Source organism: Lathyrus oleraceus, chromosome 5, assembly GCF_024323335.1.
Source record: "Lathyrus oleraceus cultivar Zhongwan6 chromosome 5, CAAS_Psat_ZW6_1.0, whole genome shotgun sequence".
Classification (NCBI taxonomy): domain Eukaryota; kingdom Viridiplantae; phylum Streptophyta; class Magnoliopsida; order Fabales; family Fabaceae; genus Lathyrus; species Lathyrus oleraceus.
This window is the reverse complement of record NC_066583.1, coordinates 557,705,641-557,727,789: the sequence shown is the minus strand read 5'-3', so window position 1 is coordinate 557,727,789 and position 22,149 is coordinate 557,705,641. Positions and strand designations below refer to the sequence as shown.

General features: G+C 34.1%; 1 long non-coding RNA gene across 1 annotated transcript; it reads left to right on the top strand.

Annotated features, from left to right (window-relative positions):
• The first annotated feature begins 15,152 nt into the window (after window positions 1-15,152).
• Window positions 15,153-17,620, top strand: LOC127086379 (uncharacterized). Its single transcript, XR_007789466.1, has 2 exons — window positions 15,153-15,263; window positions 17,362-17,620. It is a non-coding gene; the product is annotated as an uncharacterized LOC127086379 (long non-coding RNA).
• Window positions 17,621-22,149: the final 4,529 nt, after the last annotated feature.

Genomic DNA, 22,149 nt, shown 5'->3' with positions numbered 1-22,149 from the left:
TTGAAAATCTTCTTTTTGAAAAGTATTGTGAGAAACATGGTATTGAGCATAACTTATCGGCTCCTAGAACTCCACAACAAAATGGGGTTGTCGAGCATAAAAATCGAGTTATAGAGGAGTTACTGAGGATGATGCCTAATGAAGGTAGTTTACCAAAGTACCTCTGGGCCGATGCTATTAGCACGGCGTGTTATGTGTCGAATAGGATATTGATACGTCTTATTCTAAACAAAACCCCCTATGAATCACTTAGAGATAGAAAACCTAATGTTTCTCACCTTCATGTGTTTGGATGTAAATGTTTTATTTTAAACAATTGAAAGGACAATATAGGTAAATTTGATGCTAAATTCGATGATGGTATCTTCCTCGGATACTCACAATCTAGTAAGGCATATAGGGTTTATAACAAGAGGCTACTTATTGTTGAAGAGTTCGTTCATGTTTCTTTTGATGAGTCTTTTCGAAAATATGTCGGGAAGGGTATGTCTTTTCATGATATAAGTGTGTCTTTGCATGACATTCTCAATGAAGCCGATGAAGGGATTTATCAACCTCAAACTGATGAAAATGAGAAAGTAGAAGATGATGATCACAAAGAGGAAAATGAGGAGAGTCCATCTGCAGTAGACAACCTTCCTTTGTCTTGGAGAACATCCAAAGATCATCCTATTGATAATATTCTTAGAGATATCACAAGTGGTATGACAACGCGCTCTAAGATAAGTAACTTTTGTTATCACTTCGCTTTTGTGTCCCAAATTGAGCCTAAAAATGCTAAAGATGCATTACTTGATTAACATTGGCTCATGGAAATACAAAACGAGCTAAATCAATTTTAAAAGAATGATGTTTGTGACCTTGTCCCGCATCCAAAACATCATCAAGTAATAGCAACGAGATGTGTTTTTAGGAACAACCTTGAAGAAAATGGAGTGATAACCCGAAATAAGGCTTGACTAGTCGCTCAAGGGTATAACCAAGAGGAAGGTATTGACTATGAGGAGACTTATGCTCCGGTCGCCCGACTTGAGGCCATACGCCTTCTTCTTGCCTTTGGTTGCTCTAAGAACTTCAAATTATTTCAAATGGATTTGAAAAATTCATTTCTAAATGGTTACAATAATGAAGAGGTGGATGTTCCTCAACCTCCCAGTTTTAAAAATCACGAGTATCCCAATCATGTTTTAAAATTAAAATGCGCTTTGTACGATCTCAAACAAGCATCTAGGGCTTGGTATGAGCGACTAAGCAAGTTTTTTATTAATCAAGGGTACTTAAGGGGAAAGGTTGACACTACTCTTTTTATTAATCTCCATGGAAACGATACTCTTCTTATACAAGTATATGTTGATGCCATTATCTTTGGATCTACTAATATGCAACTTGTCATAGAATTTTCTAAGCTTATGCAGGGAGAGTTTATAATAAGCCTTATGGGAGAGCTAAGTTACTTTCTAGGCCTGCAAATCAAACAACTAAATGAAGGCATATTTGTTTGTCAAACAAAGTATTGTAAGGACTTGCTAAAGAGATTTGGCATGGTTGGTGCAAAGTCGGTTGACACTCCGATGGCTATGAACGGTAACTTGGAAAGGAATGAAAATGATAAGGATGTGGAAGTGAATAAATATAGAGGTATGATAGGTTATCTTCTATATCTCACTGCATTCAGGCTAAATATCATGTTTATTGTCTGTATGTGTGCTCGATATCAATCGTCCCCTAAGGAATGTCATCTCAAAGCCGTCAAACGTATTTTTAGGTATCTTTATGGTACTTTGAATTATGGGCTTTGGTATTTCAAAGGAAGTGATTGTAGCTTAGTTGGTTACACTGATTCTGGCTTGGCCAGGTTGCAAGTCGGATAGGAAAATCACTAGTGGGACTTGTCACATATTTTCAAATTCCTTAGTTAGTTGGCATAGAAAGAAATAAGTTCCAGTTGCTTTGTCAAGTGCCGAGGCAGAACACGTAGCAGCCGGTAGTTGTTTACTCAAATTTCGTGGCTTAAATAACAATTACTTGATTTTGATATCTAATTTGTATTTCGATTTTGTGCGACAAAACTAGTGCCATTAACCTAACTAAGAACCCGATGCTACATTCTCGTACTAAGCATATTGAGATTCATCATCACTTCCTGCACAATCAAGTTGAAAAAGACGATGTCGTTTTTGAGCATGTTAAAAGTAAAACTCAACTAGTCGATATTTTTACAAATCCACTTGTGACCAAACTCTTCTTTAACATTCGACAAGAATTAGGAATTCTTGACATCTCAACACTTGCCTAAATGTTATGTTAATGCAGATTGAATATAACTTGTCTATCTAACATTTCTTGACAATCATACTTCATAAGAGTGCATTCCTCATCATTTCACAAGCAAGGTACTATTGTTTCATTTCCCGTTCTTGTATGTTAACTTTTTATTTTTTTTTATGTCGTTTATGGTCCATATGATTGATGTTCTTGACATATAAGATAGTTCATGTATGATCACTTCCAACAATGCCCAATCGATGTATATCAACTCAAATGCTTATAGTGATGTTATTCTATCTTCATTCTCCTTGAAATATAGTAATTGGTGCATCGATATGTTATCTATTTTTTTCATGATTTATGATTGAACATGTTACACTGGTAACAATATCCTCGATTGTGAGTCATTGTTATGTTTTCATTTATGTTTTTGGTTTGTGTGGTGGTAATTTTTTTATCGCCTTGCTAGAGCACATGCGTGTGCAACATTTCCGAAGCACCAAAGGCGTATGGCACGTTATCATGTCATTTTTGTAGCATGTCAAGTATTTTGTGTTCACTTTGTGTCCTTCATTTTTCATTATTGTGTTGTGATTATGTGGCATAAGTTGTGACAATTTGTTATATTGTTGCATTATTATCTTGTATTTATGTTTAAGTATTTCTTTTCAATATGCAAATCATTCTATGTGAGTGTTATCATATTGTTGTTGTTATCTTTGTAAAACGCCTATGTGTGTTATATTCGTTTATGCGTAATTTTTTGATTCTTCTCACGGATTGCTTTGTTTCTTTTTGATGTTGTCAAAGGGGGAGAAGTAAGGTGAAGATGAATGAAGTTGTAGGGTGCATACATTCAGGGGGAGATTTTTATTGCAAATGCATACGCATCGTCTCAAGTTTTGGCATCATAAAAAATGGGGAGTATGTGAGTGCAACTTCCGTTAGATGTATTTTGTATGAGATCAAAACTAGGATACTTTAGCATAAATGTATATCAGACGGTATCCTCTGAATCTCTATGTGCATCTTTGCATTAGGAAGCATAAATGTATTTGGAAACAACGTGGGAAAGGTCCCTTGCATCAAACATGCATGAAAAATCAATTTTTGTGAAAATAGTAGTACAGGTCGACACATAGAACTATAGGTCGACCTATGGGAAAACATTTCTAGCTATAGGTCGACCCATAGAACTACAGGTCAACCTATGGAAAAATTTATTGGCTATAGGTTGAGACATGAAGTCTATAGGTCAACATGTATTTTGTTATATTAAAGCATGTGGCCTCTGTTTCATGTGTCGAGTCTTCAGGTCGACACATAGGGAGCACATAATTGTCATAGGACTACACATGACCTTGGATATATCGACCTATACATTAAACAGGTTAACTTATAACCTGTATAATCCGACCTATCCGATATTTTTCTTCAAAATTTCCTATTTTTCTATCCTCCTTTGCATTTCTTTTTGCTTTAAATCACCCATGCATATAAATACTCCGTACATGCATCATTCCCTAGTAAGGTTTCTAGAGTGTGTAAAACCTACACGAGTCCAAGATTTCAAAGTATCTCATCATCTTCAATTCAATATATGCATACACACAATCAAACTACACATAATCATTTTTTTATTGGGTGCCATCTAGATTAGGATTGATAACATCCAATTAGGTTTGTTGTACCAAGAATATTGGGTTACAATCTTTGAGGGATTCAAATAAGAAAACCGATTTGGGATTTTCCTTCAATATCTTTAAGGTTTGAAGGTTTTTGTCAATATTGTGCAATTTGGATTCGATCGAGTGAAAGCCTTGACACTAGGTATGTTGGAAAGGGAGTAGCGTGAAACAGTGGATTGTGTTGACAAATCTTGGGTTCAACAAGTGTGCACTTGTGATTAATTCAGCCAAGTGAAAGCCTTGAGGTAAGAAGGTCGTGCAAGGAAGTAGCACAACAGGTGAATTGAAGCGTATTTTTGGTGACTTGATCAAGCTTTGATCAAGGTTTTTGGAGGTGCTAGAGTCAAGAACAAATATAGGGTTTGTGGGATTTGATTTCTCATCTCTTGTATTGATACTTTTGCCAAGTAATATTTATTTTATTAATATCTCAGTTTGAATTCGAATTGAGGGCAGTCGTACCCTTATCAAGGTCGATTGGGGAACCGGCTAAACAAATCTTTGTGTACTCTCTCTCTCTCTCTCTCTCTCTCTCGTTTATTTTCAGATTCACAAATTGTTAATTACTTTGATCTCTTGATCAACATTGTTTGAATAATAACTTTTGAATTCTTTGTTAAATTGTGTTGTTGTAGTAATCACGTACCATTTGGTAGTGATTGGTTTTTAAGAACTACAAAGATTATATTAATATCCAAACTTTGTTGATTGCATGCAAAGTGTTTGACGAATTATGTCAACTATTCTTTCGTATGTTATTATCATTGGAGATAGATCATTACTATAGTAGAGTATTCAATTTAGTGCTTGAAGTGTTGATAAATCAACTTGTGAATTATTATTATACCATTGGTACTCATACGTATATTCGAGCTTTTCAATAGAAGGTTCGATTTGACGATTTTAGATCCGAGAAATATTTTAAACTTGCTTCCGCGCCATCAAATTTTCGGATAAAATTTTAACCCCCCCCTCTAGACCAAGGCCTATCATCTAATATCACACCATTTTAAACATAATCTCTAATAAAATGATGTTTTATTTTAATGTGCTTGGTTCTAGAGTGTTGAATAGGATTCTTTGTCAAACAGATTGCAACAGTATTATCATAAAAGATTGGAATACTTCTTGCATTTATCTGATAGTCTTCCAATTGCTATTTCATCCATAGTAGTTATGTGTAACAACTTGCACCTGAGATGTATTATGCTTCTATTGTAGACAAAGAAATAGTTGCTTGTCTTTTACTAGCCCAGGATATTAGGTTTTCACCTATGAATTGACAACTTCCACTAATGCATTTTCTCTCAATTCTATCCCTAACATAGTTAGCATCATATAATCCGACTAGCTTATAATCTAGAGATTTTTTATAAAGCATACATAGATTTGTTGTTCCCTTCAGATACCTAAAGATCATCTTAATAACTATTAAGTGAGTCTCTCTAGGATATGACTAAAATCTTGTACACAGACAAACACTAAATAAACTACCCGGTCTAGAAGCTATTAAATTAAGTAGAGAGCCAATAATACCTCTATACAAATTCTGACAGACCTTGGTGTTGCTTTCCATTTTGCTCAGGTTGCAGGTTGGATGCATATGAGTGTTCATGATCTTACAATCATCAAGCCTGAACTTCTTCAGAAGCTCTCTTGTATATTTAGTTTGATGAACATAGATTCCTTATTTACATTGATTGATTTGAATACTAAGGAATAACTTCATCTCTCCCATCATACTCATTTCAAATTCAGCCTGCATTGTCTTTGAAAAATCTCGGCAGAGAAAAGCATTAGTTGAACCAAATATAATATCATCAACATAAACTTGCAAAATTAAGATATCATTCTTAAGTGTCTTTTTCAAGAGTGTCGTGTCAACTTTCCCTATCTAAAATCCATTTTCTAATAGAAAATTACTCAGTCTCTTCAACCAAGCTTTGGGAGCCTTTTGAGTTCATAGAGTGATTTCTTCTATTTGAAAACATAATTTGGGTGGTCTGAGTCCTCAAATCCAGGTGGTTGTTTGACATGCATTTTTTTTAAATGACTCTACTTAAGAATTCACTCTTAACATCCATTTGGTATAAAATAATGTCATGATTAATAACATAAGAGAGAAGTAACCTGATTGCCTCTAACCTTGCAACTGGTGCAAAGGTTTCAGAGAAATTTATACATTCTTGCTGACTGTAGCCTTGAGCTACATGTCTAGCCTTATTTCTTACCACTTCTTCTTTTTCATTGAACTTGTTTATGAATACCTATTTTGTTCCAATAATGTTCTTCTACAAAGGTTTGGGTACCATATTCGAGACATCATTTCTTTGAAACTGATTCAATTCTTCTTTCATAGACACAATCCAACCATCATCAAAAAGTACTTCATCAACAGAAGTAGGTTCAGTCATGGGGAGCAATCCTAACATTCAATGTTTTTTTCTAAAGGAATACCTTGTCTTGCTAGGGCTATCTTTGTTTCCAAGAATTAACTCTTATAGATGACATGACCTGTACTTGAAGGTCTTCTTGGATTGTGATGCATCTGAGGATCTATCTTGAGCTTCTTCAGATTATTCAACATCTAGATGAGCTTCTGAGGTTCGATCAACTTCTGGATCACCAACTTTTGATGTTCTTATAGCTTATGAACATCCAGCTTCTGATGGATTAGCTTATGAACTTCTAGCTTATGCACCTCTTGCTCCTGATGTATCTTCAGATACATTGATTTCTGATTTTTTTTGAACTAGCTCTCTCAGGCTCTTTGTCATCAAATTTGATGTGTATTAAATCTTCAACCATATTGTTCTCATAGTATCCAAAAAAGACACCCTTCTGAGCTTTGGCGTAAAATTTCTTTAGATAGACTTTATTGTTTAGAATGTAACATGTACATCCAAAGTGATGAAATTAAGAATTGATTAGCTTTCTTCCATTTAACAACTCATATGAAGTCTTGTTCATAATAGTTCTAATATAGATTCTATTTTAAACATAACATGTTGTGTTCACAGCTCTTGCCCATAAGTACTTATGTTAGTTGTTTTCATGAATCATGGTTATGACAATTTCTTGTAAAGATATGTTCTTTCTCTCTATGAATCCATTTCACTATGGAGTTCTATGAGAAGAAAACTCAAGGAGAATTTCATGTTTTTCACCAAAAAGTTCAAATAACTTATTTTCAAATTTACCACCATGATCATTTTTTACCTTTAAAATTTTTAATTCCTTTTCAGTTTGTACTTATATGAAGAAAATGTTGAACACATCATATGATTCATCCTTGGCTCTAAGGAATTTAACCCAACTCCATATGCTATAGTCATCAACAATGAGTAGTCCATATTTCTTCCCATTGATTGATGTAGTGCTAATAGGACCAAACTATCACAGTGCGAAAAAATCACCATGAGCGCTCACACGATCGTGGATGATAACAAAGTCCATACCAAACTTTATTTATTCAAAAAGGAAATGGAATAAACCCTTAAAAGAAAAAGAAAATTGTCTTCGGGTTCGGGAGTCGATTATGTGAGGGGAATGTATTAGCTCGCCTTACATCCGTTATACTTAATAGGAACCATTTAGTTAGATTTACAACAGAATGTTAACATTCATCATTTGTTTTATTCTAGTTATTAAAAGATTGAAAAGGAAAACTAAAGGGGTCTTAAAAAAGGTTTTTATTAGGGTATTTGACAGGATTAAGGGTCTTTCTCCTATATATCCTCAGGTGCGATGAGAAATACAGAGCTACGTAGTTTGTCATAAGATAGATGTTTTTGAATTTTTTGTTATAGTACATGATGAAACATTGAATCTCACTTCTAAGCATCTCCGGGTGCGATGGAGAACTCAAAGCTATGTAGTTCTTGGTAGCCAACGGGTGTTGGTTGATTGATTTTAGAGAATGAATGTTTAGGTCACATTCTAGCGATTAAACATTTGATTGTACGCTTGCACATGAGAGGCTTAAGCGTTTTTTTGAATCGCGGTAGAAAGGATCCTGCTTGATCAAGTTCTAGCGGTTAAACGTTACTTGTATGCTCGTGCATGAGAGGCTTAAGTGTTTGTTTGTGTTGCGATAGAATGGACAAAATATTGTTTATTTGCGAAAGGTTTTCAATCGTACAGGGGAGAGAAAACATAAGTTTGATTGGTTGAATTGTTTTTAGGAGGGTGACAAACGCTCGATAAGACTAAGGCGTGTGGCTCGGGGCCGATTGTTCGAGGTTTCATGGAATGTGTAACCTAATCTACCTTTTTCATCCAAAATATTTATGAAAGGATTTTGATGAAAGACGAAAGTTCGGTAAGATCAAGACGTGTGCCTCAGGGCCGATTATTCAAGGTTTTTATTGAATGTGTACCCCAATGTTCCTTTTCTTCTGAGTTTGGTTAAGAGTTTTATAACGGAAGAAGAATGCTTGGTAAGACCGAGACGTGTGCCTCGGGGCCGATTATTCAAGGTTTTCTTGGAATTTTATTAAGAAAAATATTTAATGGAGTTGTGAAAATAGGTTTGAAGAAAAGTCGTGCAAAATAATCGAAAAGATTAAGCACGCGAAGGTAAAAATGTAAAGATACGAATTGTAACGCAAGGTCACGAGTTGTAACGTAAGGATGAGAATTCTAATGCGAGGACGCGAATTCTAACGTCACAAAAGTTAACGCGCAAAATGTAACACAAGTCCATAAATTCTAACGTGAGGTCGCGAATTCTACCGCTAGGATGCAAATTATAATATGGGGCCCAAATTCTAACGTCGCGAAAGTTAATGTGAGAATATAGATAAAGCAACGAAAAGTAACGTACCATAACAAAAGGTAACGCAACGAAAAGAAACTTAGCATAACAAAAGGTAACACAACCACACGAAAGTTAACGTAACAAAATGAAAAGGGCTCTCGTACACAATGGCTTAACGCAACAAAATGAATCATGCAAGGCATTACGCCACATGGAAGATATCAGTTACAAACACGCAATACACTAATTATGGCCATCATGCACATATCAAAGTCCAATCAAGAATAAGCATGTGAAATGTAACGCACAGATTGAGTTAACATAACGAAACGAAAGTTAACGTAATGCAACGAAAAGTAACACACTGACGCAAAAGTTAATGCGCGAGTTGTAATATAACACAATGAATCGTGTGTAACATAACTCCAAAAGTAACACCCTAACTTTTAAATAGAGTATATTATTTATTGTTGGTGTGAATTATTCATTATATCTGATTTGGAGGTTTTTCGAAGTATGAGGGTATTTTTGTAATTTACTAATTAGCAGGTTTATGAGATTTGAGAGCAGATAAAGAAAATAATATTATTTGGATTATTACAGATAATTAGGCATATTAATTATTTGGTAATAAGATAAAATAATAGAAATTATATAATCCTGATTAAATAATTATTTATGTTGAATATATATTTAATTAAATATTTATTTAATTTAATTTAATTGAATAAATGAGAGAATGTTCCATTTTTGTGAATAGAGAAGAGTATGAGGTGAGAGGAGAGAGGTTTAGATTCAATTTGGCAAAAAGAGTAATTTTGAGAAATAAGGTCATATAAATTTTAAAATATGGATAGAAGCTAGGTTTTAGAATTTTTTGCCATACGTGAAAAGAAGGCAGAAGGAACAGAAGGGATTTTGGGAAGAGGAGCAGAGTCTGAGAGAAGTAACCCAGAAAGTTGTTGGAATCACCAACCTTGCTGCAAATCTAAGGTATGGGAGGAGATTGTCTTCTTATGAGTGATTTAGACATACGAGATAGTGAGGGTTCCTTACCCTTCCATCAGTGTCATGTGATTATGTAATATATTTGACGAAATGGGGTTTGAGAAAATCCTCATTGACATCCATTGAATGAAATTGTTGTTTGTGTGTTACTGTGTTTAGCCAAATAGGGTTTGGGTAAAACCCTATTGGCATCGATAAACAAATATTTTTCTTATTTGTGTTACAATGGTGACAAAATGAAATTTGGGATAAATCCTCTATGGTCACCGTAATATGATTTGTTATTGATAAAACAATATGAGTTTGTATATTTTGGTAATGTGTTCGGCCAAATAAGGTTTAGGCAAACCCATATTGGTAGTGATCTATGAATAAATCAATGTTTTGTTGTATTACTGTAGGTGACCAATTGGGATTTAGGATAAATCCCCAATGTTCATCGTAAATAGCTTTATTGATGCACAAACATATTTGTTTGATATGAATATAAGTTTGGTTGTAACAATTGTATTGTAATAGAATTTTGTTGGAGTCTGTGTAGTTTTTTGAATGATCCAAATTGGTCGAGTTTTCCCAAAAATCTCAGATGTCAGAAACCTATTTTTTTCAAAAACTAGATTTTTTCACGAAAAACATTTTTTTTTTTGAAAAATACAGAAAAATCACAGGTAGATTTAGAAGGAGATTGATCGCCTTATTTCAGGATTATCTTGAGTTTCAAGAGTCAGTTTGAGATGTCGTCAAGTGCATTGGAAAGCTAATGCGGTAATATTCCTTTTGAAGTAGAGAAACTGGGTTTAGTGGTGATACAAAAGTAGTTGTTTTCTATTTTTTATACTAGAGACGTAGTCAATTTTAATCTTGCGTTGGTCATCATGTTTCACACGTAACTTGAGTCTCATAAGTTCTTTTGGGATGTTACGTTAGAAAGCGAGCTTAATTATCTTTCAAACTGGAAAGTTTCATAAATTTATCACGAGTATATAAGTTTTCGTGCTATTTTAAAGTCAAGCATTTTGTTTTTGAGTTTATGAAAGAATTATCACGATAAGACTAAACTGAAAAGAATAGAACTGGAGTTCTATAACTCATCTTGACACGCGGTTAAGTGCGTTTGAAAGAGGTGAGACAATTTTAGAGTTAGGTTCAGAGTTTTGAGAAATTTTGGGTGTTGTGACCTTTCGTTACCTTTTGATGAGTTTAAGGGTCCTATTTTATTTGGTTAGAGTTATTATAGAGTTTTCATAGTTGCTTTTGAGTTGTTAGAGTTAGAGAACAAAATATAGGATACCTTTGAATTGAGATTGGAGTAATATTGACATTATAAGGTTATCTTTTGAGTATTTTTAGGAAAATTATCTGCTATGTCCTTAGTAGAGTTATCACTCGTTAATCTTACCCATATAGTAATTGAGTACTTTAGAGTACCCTTGGGGTATTCGAAGGTTATTTTGAGCATTTCCTGAAGTGTTCTGAGTTCAGGAGCCCTTCGATGATATTTTAGAGCATCTTATGACATTAGACTCTTTTTGTAACCTTAGGGTCACTTTTGAGTAAATTTAGGGAATTTCTTGTCATTACCGTGTTTAGGGTCTGATATACTAATAATATTGAGTTTTTAAGAGTTTTTGAGAAAATAATAAGTTTTTGAGAAACTATAATTCGTTGGTACTTTTTGAGTTGTTTTGAGCAATTTGATGAGTTGAGGACAATTGATAATAATATAATTTTACCTTTTGAGATAAATAATTAAATTGTTTTAAAAATATATTTTGAGTATAGTAATCGATAGAGGGATTATAGTGATGGCCTTGAATGGTGTTTTGAGCATATTAATCCAGAGAGGGATTACAGTGATGGCCTTGAATGATGTTTTAAGTTTAGTAATCTAGAAAGGATTACAATGATGTCGAGTATGACGAATTATAGGTTCAAGAGTGAAACCTTTTGTGAATGATTAAGACTTGTGTTTTATTATGATTTTAAGATGATGTTGATGATTCATGTTCTGTTGTTTTGTCATCATGCATTCATGTATTTTGAAGATAGGTAGGACTTCGGTCCAGTGATGGCCTGGTTCAGAGAGGGACTATGACGGTCTCATGTATAAAGAGGGAAATTATTCAGAGAGGAATCAGAGACATGAGAATATCTGTAACATACCTCTGATCCTAGTGATTTTGGTACCACATGCATTTAAGATGGAGATGGTGGCATTGTATTGCATTTGCATTGTGAGTTGTTTGATTGTGTTAGAGTGTGTTTGAGAATACTATTATATTAGTTATTACTATCCTATTTTTTTGAATTTCACTATTACCATTTGTTAGATGTATTCTCACCCCCTGTTTGTTGTTGTGGGGTCTATGATGTTCGAAAGTATAGACGTCCAAGTATTCAGAAGGAGTAGTTCCTTGTGAGTTGGAAGATGACCTTAAGGTTGTCTTTTTTATTTCATTTATTGCTTTTAGTTGGTATTTATCAGCTCCGATCTGTAACACTGGGAAAGGGCGCGTTACTTATTTTGAAATTTCCTGCTGAATTTTTTTTTTCATTTTTTGGTGACTTATTATATTATTGATGCTATGAGGATTATTTGTTTTCCGCTGCGAGTTTGAAACTATTTTCATGAAATAAGTGATCTATGTGAAGTAACATTCCTAAACATGTACTATTTTCTCTTTATATTAAAATTTTGAGTTTAGGGTGTTACATTATGGTATCAGAGCAAGTTGGTCTGCCCGACAAGGTTTTGTGATTTTATATGTTCCTTGTTATGCGACATGTGTGTGAAACATTGTTAGTGCTTGCTTATTTTTCTTACCATTTTCCAGAAAAAGTAGGATTGAAACAAGTGGGGGAGAAGCTTCTATTTCTTTGAGATTCTTCTGGTGCGGAGGATTGGTTTATCGGGTTGTTGATTGCAAGAGAGCGGGTGTTATTGAGGCTATATTGCTTATTGAACTCGAAAAGAGTATGAATTCGAGTTTCATTCTGCTGGTCAAGTCGAGATTTCGTCAAGGGAAAAAGATTAGGTGTGTGTGATGTTTTCTTCCTTGAGAGTGGAGTGTGATGTGGTGGCTAAGTGATATGCCGGTGTTGTGTGAGATTCCTGTGAAGAGTCAACTGGAAGATCTGCTTGATAAGAAATTCACCAGACCAAGTGTGTCACCTTGAGGAGCTCCATTATTATTAGTGAAGAAGAAAGACGAAGATATGAGGTTGTGTGTTGATTATCGTTAGCAGAATAAGGTTACCATCAAGAATAAGTATCCTCTTTCCAGGATCAACGACCTTATGGATCCGTTAGGGGGAGCCCGTGTTTTCAGTCAGATCAACTTGAGGTCGAGTGATCGCCAAATTTGAGTGAAGGATGAAGATATTCCGAAGACTGCGTTTAGGGAACGATACAGTCACTATGAGTACTCGGTGATGCCATTTGGTGTATCTAATTCTCCTGGTGAATTTATGGAGTATATGAATAGGATTTTCCACCCTTATTTAGATCAGTTTGTAGTGTTTTTCTTGATGAGAACATAGAGAGTCAGAAGATGGATGTATCCTTGGTTGGTCATTTGTCATCAACTAATGAATACGAAGATTTTTAAGTCGATGAGAATGGGATCCTTAAGTTCGGGATAAAGTTTACGTACCTGATGTGTCGGAACTTAAGAAGACTATTTTAGAGGAGAGTCACCAAAGCTGTTTGAGTATTCATCACAGGGATAACAAAATGTACCAAGACCTCAAGAGAATGTTTTGAAAAGGGATATTGCACAATTTGTATATTCGTGTTTGACTTGTCAGATTCCAAAAATTGAGCACCTGAAGCCGTTTGGACTAATGCAACCATTGGATATTCCTGAATTAAAGTGGGATAGTATACCAATGGAATTTGTGACTGTATTACTGAATACTCCAAGGGGTTTGATTCAATTTAGGTGATTGTAGATAGGCTTACTAAATCTCCACACTTTATTCCAATTAAGATCAGTTTTCCTGTGCAGAGACTAGTAGAGATTTACATTGCAACAAATTTGAAGCTTCATGGTATTCCATCCAATATTGTGTTAGATAGAGATCTGAGGTTTACTTCCAAGTTTTGGAGAGTTTGCAGGAAGCTCTTGGTACGAAGCTGAAGTTAAGTTCTGCTTACCATCCACATACTGATGGTTAGACTGAGAGAGTTATTCAGTCTATGGAAGATCTTTTGAGGCTTGTGTCTTAGAGCAAGGAGGTGTTTGGGATGTTTTTCTGCCACTTATTGAGTTTACTTATAGTAACAACTGTCATTCGAGTATTGGGATGGCACCGTTGGAAGCATTGTATGAGAGGAGGTGCAGAACTCCTCTTTGTTGGTATGAGTCTTGAGAGAGTGTTGTTATTTGACTAGAGAATGTTCAACATACTACATAGAAAGTGAATATAATCCAAGAAAAGATGAAGGCTTCTCAGAGTAGGCAGAAGAGCTATCACGATAAGCAGAGGGAGGCTCTTGAATTTTGAGAGGGCGACCATGTGTTTCTGAGAGTCACACATGTAACTGGTGTAAGAGAGGGCTTTGAAATCTAAAGAGCTTATTCCTCTTTTTATTGGTCCCTATAAGATTTCCCAAATAACTGGAGTTGTTACTTATATGGTGGCCTTGCCACTGTTACTTTCGAATCTGCATGGTGTGCTTCATGTGTATCAGCTTCGTAAGTATATTCCTGATTTAGTGTATATTATCTAGGTGGATGATGTGCAAATGAGACAGAATCTGATTGGGGAAGCATTGCCCATAAGGATCAAGGAATAAGAAGTGAAAAAACTTAGAGGTAAGGAGATTGATTTAGTGAAGTTGGTCTAGGGAGGACCTACTAGAGGGAGTCTGACTTAGGAGCTGGAGAGGCAGATGGAGGAATCATATCCGAATTTGTTTTCACCAGATAATTTTCAAGGGCAAAAGTTATTTTAAGCAGGGGAGAGCTGTAATACCCCAACTTTTAAATATATATATTATTTAATTATTGGTGTGAACTATTTATTATATCTGATTTTGATGTTTTTCGGAGTATGAGTGTATTTTTCATAATTTATTAATTAATGGGGTCATGAGATTTGAGAGAAGATAATTAAAATAATATTATTTGGATTATTGTAGATAATTAGGCATATTAATTATTTGGTAATAAGATAAAATAATAGAATTTATATAATCCTAATTAAATAATTATTTAAGTTGAATATTTATGTAATTTAAATATTTATTTAATTTAATTAATAATTTAGATAAATAAATGAGAGAATGGACAATTTTTGTGAATAGAGAAGAGTATGAGGTGAGAGAAGAGAGGTTTAAATTAAATTGAGCAAAAAGAGTAATTTTGAGAAATAAGGTCATATAAATTCTAAAATGTGGAGAGAAGCTAGATTTCAGAATTTCTTGACATACGTGAAAGGAGGCAGAAGGAACAAAAGGGATTTTGGAAAGAGGAGCAGAGTCGGAGAGCAGTAACCTAAAAAGTTGTTGGAATCACCAACCTTGATGCAAATTTAAGGTAAGATGATTGTCTTCTTTTGGATGATTTAGGCAATCAAGATAGTAAGGCTTCCTTACCCTCCCATCAGGGACCTGTGATTCTGTAATATGTTTGGCCAAATGGTTTGGGAAAAACCCATTGGCATCCATTGAGTGAAATTGTTTTTTTTTTGGTGTGTTTTTGTGTTTGGTCAAATGGGATTTGGGATAAATCCCATATGACCACCGTAATATGATTTTTGATTGATAAAACAATATGAGTTTGTATATTCTTGTAATGTGTTTTTTCAAATAAGGTTTCGACAAAATTTTATTGGCAATGATTGATGAATAACTCAGTGTTTTTTTGTATTACTGTAGGTGACCAATTGGGATTTGGAGTAAATCTCAAATGGTCACCGTAAATAGTTTTGTTTATGAACATATTTGTTTGATATGAATATTTGTTTGGTTGAACAATTGTATTATAATATAATTTAGCTGGAGTCTGTGTAGTTTTTTGAGTGACCCTAATTGGTCGAAGTTTCCAAAAATATCCAGAAAACCTTACGATCGACTTTTCAAAAAAAAATCTCAAATGTCAGAAACCTATTTTTTTTTAAAACGGGACTTTTTCACGAAAAACATAAAAAAAATAGAAAAACACACAAAAATCGCAGGTGGATTTAGAAGGAGAGTGACCGCCTTATTTTAGACATATCTTGAGTTTCGGGAGTCGATTTGAGACGCCGTCAGTTGCATTAAAAAGCTAATGTGATAATTTCCTTTTTAAGTAGTGAAATTGAGTTTATGGGCATTACAACAACAACATTTATCTGTTTTTTATACTAGATGCATAGTCAATTTCAGTCTTACGTTGGTGATCATGTTTCACGCGTAACTTGAGTTTTGCAAGTTCTTTTAGGATGTCGTCATGTGCGTTAGAAAGAGGGCTTAATGATCTTTCAAACTGGAAAGTTTCATAATTTTATCATGAATATATAATGTTTCGTGCTATTTTTAAGTCACACATTCTGTTTTAGAGTATATGCATGAATTGTCGCATTACGGATGACTTGAAACGAATAGAAGTGGAGTTTCATAACTCCGCTTGACGTGCGGTTAAGTGAGTTTAAAGTAGGATTTAAAGAATGTTAAAATGGAAGAGTTTCATGATTTTATCATAAGTCTATAATATTTGGTGCTATTTTGAGGTGAGAGAATTTTAGAGTTAGGTACAGAGTTTTGAGAAATTTTTGGTGTTGTGATCTTTCATTACCTTTTGACGATTTAAGAGTCATATTTTATTTAGTTAGAGTTATTATAGAGTTTTCATAGTTGCTTTTGAGTTGTTAAAGTTTGAGATCAGAATATAGGATACACTTGAACTGAGATTAGAGCACTTATGACATTATAAGGTTATCTTATGAGTAATTTTGAGGAAAATCGCCTGCTATGTTTTTAGTAGAGTTATCACTTGTGAATTTTACCCTTATAGTAATTGGATACTTTAGAGTATCCTTGGGGTATTTGAATGTTATTTTGAGCATTTTCTGGAGTTTTTCGAGTTCGGGAGCCCGTTAGTGATATTTTAGAGCATCTTGTGATATTAGAGTCCTTTTGGTGACCTTAGGGTCACTTTTGAGTAAATTGAGGGAATTGCTTGTCATTGCCCTATTGATGGTATGACATAATAATAATATTGAGTTTTTAAGAGTTTTTGAGAAAATAATAAGTTTTTGAGAAAATATGATTCCTTAGGACTTTTTGAATTGTTTTGAGTAATTTGATGAGTTGAAGACAATTGATAATAATATAATTTTACCTTTTGAGATAAATAGTTAAATTGTTTTGAAAATATATTTTTGAGTATAGTAATCCAAAGAGGGATTAGAATAATGGTCTTGAATGACGTTTTGAGCATAATAATCCAGAGAGGGATTATAGCGATGACTTTAAATGGCATTTTGATTTTAGTAATCTAGAGAGGGATTACAGTGATGGCCGAGTATGGAAAATTATAGGTTCAAGAGTGGAACCTTATGTGAATGATTAAGACTTGTGTTTTGTTATGATTTTAAGATGATGTTGATGATGCATGTAATATTGTATTATGATCAGACATTCATGTATTTCAGAGATATGTAGGACTTCGGTCCAGTGATGGTCTGATTCAGAGAGGGACTATGACGGCCTCACATCCAAAAAGGGACATGGTTCAGAGCGATAGCAGAGACATGGGAATATTAGTAACATACCTGTGATCCCAGTGATTTTGGTACCACATACATTTGAGATGGAGATTTGGCATTACATTCGCATTATGAGCTATTTGATTTTATTTGAGTGTGATTGAGAATATTATTATATTCGTTATTACTATCCTGTTTTGTTGAATTTCACTGTTATCATTTGTTAGATGTATTCTCATCCCATGGTACTCAATAGGAGTACTTACTTGTGAGTTAGAAGATGGCCTTAGAGGTTGTCTTTGTTTATTTTTATTATCGCTTTTAGTTGGTATTTATCTGCTCTGATTTGTAACAGTTGGAAAGGGCGCATTATTTATTTTGGAATTTGTAGTGGTAAATTCATGACCATCAAACTATAGATAAACATGATGTCAATAAAACCAGAGTCGTCACTGCGCTTTTATTGTTTCCAAAGGAAAAAAGCAAAAGTACGAACAAAACCCAAAGGTAAGAAGTTTTCAAATCAAAACTAATAAAATGTTAGAGATTTCAGGTAAGGGGGTTGGTTACACAGAGGGAATGTGTTAGCATCCAAAGTATGGAGTGAGGGGATGAGAAAATAATTATTTAATTATATTTTTATGTTTGACAAGACCTTTGGTCTTATGCCTACGTACCAACATAAAAATGAGGGATCAAAACCCAGTAGTTTGTGGTAAAAATTTCAAAGAAGTTAGTGATTTGATTTTAACAACAGTTTAACAAGAAAAGGCACAAAAGGCTAAAGATTTGAATGGGTTGTTAGTTCTTTTTGTTTTTTGAAATTAAAGTCAAAATGGTTAAGTTCATTCACAAGTTTGATTAAGAAAAAGTTTTGAAAATTCAATGGCATAAGTCAAAGTTTCTAATCATTAAAACATGTCTAAGTTAAAAAACACAAACAAAGAAGGTTTTTGAAAAGAGGGAGAGATTTTGAAATTAAAGAAGTAGGAGGAAATGAAGATACTATCCTAGACAAAAATAAAAAGTTAAGAGTTGAAAAGATCTAACCAATGAGATGCAATCCAACAGACAAGAATGTCATATAGAAACCCATTTTCCTTTGGACTTTTAGCAAGTAACAAGCATAAGCAATCCAAGCAAATCATATAAAGGCCATGGCATCAAATAAAGATAGCCAGAATATCCAAGCAAGCAATCCAATAGCTAGCAGTCTTCAATTTCTTCCAATGTATCAAATGAAAATATTCTTTGGGAGATCTCAGAAACAACCATCAGACATAAGCAATCATAATCAGTATAACAATTAATCACCAAGACAAAGTGACAGATGGGTCAAAGTCATTCAAGGTTCTTGCATCAGATGAAAGGTACAGGCAAGGATAACTCAATCTCAAATAGTGGCATTGGACAAGTCCTCAAAGCATAGGGGAAATTGCCTAATTCTAAGTCCAAGAGTTCAGATCAAGTCCAACAGTCCACCCAGATGTTTTTTAGGGTTTTTGTTGTTATTATATGTTTTAAGGTCCTAAGACCACAAATAAAATCAAAACAAACAAATAATATATACAATCACAAGATATGACTCAAATGAGCAAAGTGAAAAGGACTGAAACATAAACAAGTTGCATGAAATATAAATGACAGATGAATGACAAATGTACTGAAATTAAAATTGTATTAAGTAAATGACTTGAAAGTAAATCAAAATTAATGAAGTGTTAGTCAAATATTAGTGAAGAGTTTTAATTGTTAAGTCATTCTTTGGAGAACACTCAACCATTCATTCGCAAGCATGAATCCTTGAACCAAGACATCATCCATGGGAAGGGTTCCAACTTGGATAAATCAACAAGTATGCCACTAGCTCTCATGAAAGGAAAAAAGGTCAAGTCTTCACACAATTCTATGAAGAATGGGAGACTTACAATCTCACTTACAAGAATATTATACCTTTTGCGACAAATTTAGCTCTATGTTAAGCAATCGTAATTGGACTTATGTAGAAGTCACAACTATTTGAGGCCGGACAATAAAAACATAGGTGTTAATGCATGTTAGAGAATTGGTACAAAGAACCAATCTCCTAAAACATACCACACACTAAAAAAAGGATGGATCTATCTAAGTCTGGCTCATGTTGACTCATCTGACATAAGGTCATTGATGAATCAACTAGCATTATACATGAAGAGAATTCATTGGTCAATGATGGATTGGGGAAGAATATGGATGAAGATGAAGAGGGAAGGGGAATAGAAACCCAAATTGATCATAGGAGGAATTTCATCTGATCAATACTATTCATTCATTTTGGGAGATGAAATGTACATTTCATCAATCCCCTAAATCCAATAGTATTGGTCAAACAAATGTCAAATCAACCATGATCAAGGCCAAGCAGAAAGTCAAACAACACAAGACTATAAAAATGATTCAACATAATTTTCAAGCAATTATTCAATTAAAAATCAATTTAAAAATGAATTAAAATGCATTTTAAAATGAACAAAACCTCAAATCCTTTCAAAACACCAAATAAATGGGCAATGAATTTATCCTAGGTCAAACAAGGTCAAAGGACCTTAGACAAAAAAATTCATGATTTTTGGAAAGTCATAAGTATTTTAAAATATTTAAAAACAAGTTAAAAATCATTTAATTCACAAAAAATATCAGAATTAATCCAAAAAATGATTTTAATTCATAATATGGAAGAGGGAAATATTTAAAGATTTTTTGGTGAAAGTCCCATATTTTTTGGATTAAAAATGAAATTAATATGAATTAAACAAAGTAAATGGATTAAATGAAAAATCAGAATAAAAAAAGAAAATAGAAAAAATGAGGGCCATCAGATCTCCCTCATTAATTGAGGTGGCAGATCTGATGGCTAAGCGCTCGCGTTCCATAATAGTCTTCAGCTAACGCGGCATAAGCTTGGTAATCAAAATAGATGACTAAGACTAAAACATTTCAAATGGATCAAATGGTCAGGAGACGTGACAACATATCACCGGAGCCCTAGCTCCAGTTGTCTTCTCAGGTGGATCTCACCGGACTGGTCCACCACTAACCATCACCAAAATGAAAAATGAGGAGCTCGAATCTGGCCTCAATTTCACCTAATTCCAAATATATTGAGAGATATGATGAATTGAATTTTGAGGTACACGATCTGAGTTACTTCGATTTGACCTCAAAGCAACTCAATCTTATTGCCTATATTGGTAGGACTTCAGACAACCAATAAACAAGTAGAATAGTGGAGAATTGTGAGAATCGAAGGCTTGAAGTTTTGGAAAATCACCTTTGGGTAGCAGTGATTTGACTAGATCTTAATGTAATTCCAATTGGTTCTTCCTCCTCTTGCTTGCAGTGATCAATTGAGATGAAAATGGATATGAATCCTTGGAGTTCTTATTCACAAACAGAAGTTGAATCAAGAACTCGATTTCAATGAAATCCTCAAGGAATTCTATGGAGTAGGGTTCTGAGTTTGTTTGGCAAAGCTTGGGCAAGGTATGTGTATCATTTCTGAAGCAATGCACTTGTATTTATAGGCTATGGAATTCAGTTTTGCACCATTTCAAAATTTGGCCAAAAATAGGAATGTTGTGCATGGGAGCATGAGCATGGAATTAGGACCAACCAATGATGCGATCCACTTCCAATTCGTGTGCAATTGATTCTGAAGTCATTACATGGAAGCGTGCAAAAGGACTTAATCACTTGAGTGCAAAAGTTGCCAAAATAAACCAAACAAAGGAGCCATGCGCAAGTCCCTCAATTCTTGTCCAAATAGAGTGATCTTTGATGCTTTGGAAATGTGACATAAAGGGTAACAACTTTGATGTTGAATAATTTTTCGTCTGGAACTTGGATCATGATGAATGTTGAGGTGGAAGTTGGAGAAATCAAACATGGTTGAAAATTTTCTAAGTACCAAGTCAAATGACCACTTCTTCCACCTTGAATAAATATTTCTATGAGCTTTAAATGAAAATAGTTTCTTCACTAAAGTTGTAGCTCTTTCATTCCTATTCAATTTGGTCACAAATGTGACACCATTTGGATTTGTCATGAGGGAGTTATGGATTTTAGAAGTTGAGGAAAATTGTTTGTTCAATGGTAATGGCCCAAAATGACGTATAACGTTTCCTCTTGGCACATGCCCTTGCAAGTAGATTTTGACATTTATCAAAGAATAAAAGGTGGATAATACATCTCTTAATTAATCATGAAACTTTTATGGCCTTCATATCATAAAAATTGAGCAATTTATGGTCCTTGGAAGTTGACCTCCTATCTAGGGTATAGACAAAATGACCTATAAACTTTCACCAAAAGAAAATGACTTTCCAAGAAAAATTATCTCTTGATTCCAACACGAAAGTTGTTTGGAATGTCATTAGGAGTAACTTTGATCTTGGAATAATTTTCATATGTGTAATACCCCAATTTTGACCATAAGATCCCTCATGTTATTTCAACATTTGCATTGGCTTTGGGATCACACATTGGCGTCCTCCTTACCCCCATTCATTGGGTTTGCATTGGGAGAGGTCACCAAGCACATTTGATTGTATCATATTTTATTTTAAATTATTTACTAACCAAAATGCCAAAAATATGTCTATGTATAGTTTGTTACTTTTGTAGGTAGTGTGTGTGTTCACCCATGCTCCATCAAGCTCATATCTAGAATTTTAGACCCTCAATGCAAGGAGAAAA